A 2,475-nucleotide genomic window follows, 5' to 3' on the forward strand; every position below is an offset into this window, starting at 1 on the left:
TGTACTTCTGTACTGTGCCAATAAAGGAATGGCACAGTATAGCATCATTCTTTCCTATGTGAATGACAAAAACATTAGACAAAAATTCAGATGAAACTTTAAAATAAATACATAATCATATACTGTGGAATTTTGTCTTTACGAAGTTAATTATCACAAATTCAATTATAATAAATTCAGCAGTAAAAGAAAGAAAAATGACTATTTACTCTATAAAGAGTATAGACAATTCTGCCTGACTTTCAATGAGTATATGCTCTGGAGTGAGCGTTACATGCGTGGTGTGAATTTGCTGGTTTTTCAGTTGATCACAAGTTCATCATCTGAGCACCCCTCTAAAAGAGTTTGGCTCTAGGGTTCAGAGAGAAAAGTATATATTCTAAAAGACAACACAGCTTTGAAACACAAGCCACCCACATAACATGATTCTCTAAGACTCTAATGTACTGGCCTCCTAAGGGATTTTCAAGGGTAATTTTGGATATATCAATTTCTGAGTCTAACCCTTGAATAAGACACAACTCCACTTAATGCACTAGCATTCTAATCATGTAGTTTAGAAGGGTTCCAAATCTGAAAATCTAAAATAGCTTTACCTTGTCATTCTGGGCTTTTTTTGTATGTTTGTTGGAGAGCCCTTTTAGCCATCTTAGCAGATAATTTTTAAATGTTCCCAAATCATTTTATTTTCCTTTCTGTAATTTAAATATTTTAGAAATGTATTCTACTTAATAGATTATAGTCAATGTTAAATAAATTAACTCATAACCACACTGAAAGAAACAGAAAATTGTTTATACACAAAACAATTTACCAGCACAATTTTTAGAACAAAAGCTTGCTTTAAAATGTAAATTTAGAATTCCTTTGTAGAATTATAATTAGCCTACTTTAATTTTTGAGAACTGTAAAATTTCAGTGATTTCACTACCTTCCCAATTCACAGGGCAAAGGAAGATACTTCCATGATTGTATTTCCTGGGATGGCAGGGAACCTAACTTCACTCAATAGGATTTTCTACTTTAGCCACTGTCATGATGTGTTGTCTTCCAGGACATTCTCATCAGTCTAAATTAGAGGTTATAGAGCCTAGGAAGCTTTGCCAGAATACTTGATGCTCTTTGATCTTAGGAGGCGATCATTTTTGCTTTTGTTATTAGCACCAGCTACCATTTACTAACCATGTCTCTGTCCCTCTGGGTTCTTGCTGCTTAGACACTGTCTGCTCCCCATGGGAGACTGCATCTATCTAAGTTGCTGTTCCCTCAAAAAATAAGAGAGCAAATTTAGTTACAGCTGGCTCACAATAAAGTAAAGGCAGGGCCCCAAAGTACAGATGTTCTGAACATGGTTGTACATCTTCAGAGAAAGGTATGTGGTTGAACCTATCCAAAGAACTTTGGAGTTACTCGAGAAATCTGATTCAGTTTTCAGCTCCTGTTGAGTCTCTCCAATAATGAAAAGAATGAAATTTTGCCATTAGTCACTATACACTGAAGTCCTTGGGAGGACTGTCTGCTTCCTCTGTCCCAAATATAGTATTATTTTACAAAGTCAATTTTTGCACCAATTAAAAAAAATTCAAGGGTTTTAGCGTATATGAAATGACTACTCAGAAGATACCAATAAGTTAAAAATTAGACCAAAGTTTATTTAAATTAAATGTGTAAACACATCTGAAAGTTGGCATAAGCAGAGTAATAACCTACTGGTATATGAAGAAAAGAAAGGAAACAGTAAAGAAATGAGAGAAAACAAGCCATGGGGTTCTCACTGTAATAGGGGTTCCAGCTTAACCCTTACAATCTAGCCCTGTATTATAAACAAGTGCTTAAAAACTACTCAAAGCTTATTTACATAAAGAACCGAGGCATCCTAGGAGAAAAACTCTGAAGGAATATGACAGATGTACAGAAACGCTGATCCAAAATCAAAGCCTTAATTGGTGGAGGAGAGGAGGAGTGATTCTGAGTAGAGTATGGTGGTGGTCATTTTAATTCGTCTCTGACCTAGTCCCATCTACTTATACATGGCTGTAGGGAAGAGAGAGGGCTGGAAGTCAAAAGTGAGAAATATTTCACCAAGATCTCTATAAAAGACTGAGGCACTAGCTGCCTTGCTTTGTATAAGATGTTATATTCCAATGAAGGGGGAAGTTGCCAGAGGTCACTAACACAGTTTTGGCACTTTAAGAGTTCTGTTGCATTGGTAGTACTGTTCAGCCAGAGAGAGACAGCAAGAGAGTGACAGAGCAGCTGGAAAGGACATATTCATGGCATGTATGACAGAATTTTCTAGAGGAAGTTTTCTGAAAATACAGAGAGCTGCCTAAGCCCCATCCTCCAAGGAATGTGAATGTTTGGTATGAGGTCTAGCTGTAGGTTATTGAAAAGACCTCAGAAATTCTTGTTGGAGTATTCTGTCCCACAAGTAGGGGCAAAGGGCTGTAAAATGTGGGCCTCGATTGTATCAAT

Source organism: Phocoena phocoena, chromosome 12 (assembly GCF_963924675.1).
Source record: "Phocoena phocoena chromosome 12, mPhoPho1.1, whole genome shotgun sequence".
NCBI classification, from domain to species: domain Eukaryota; kingdom Metazoa; phylum Chordata; class Mammalia; order Artiodactyla; family Phocoenidae; genus Phocoena; species Phocoena phocoena.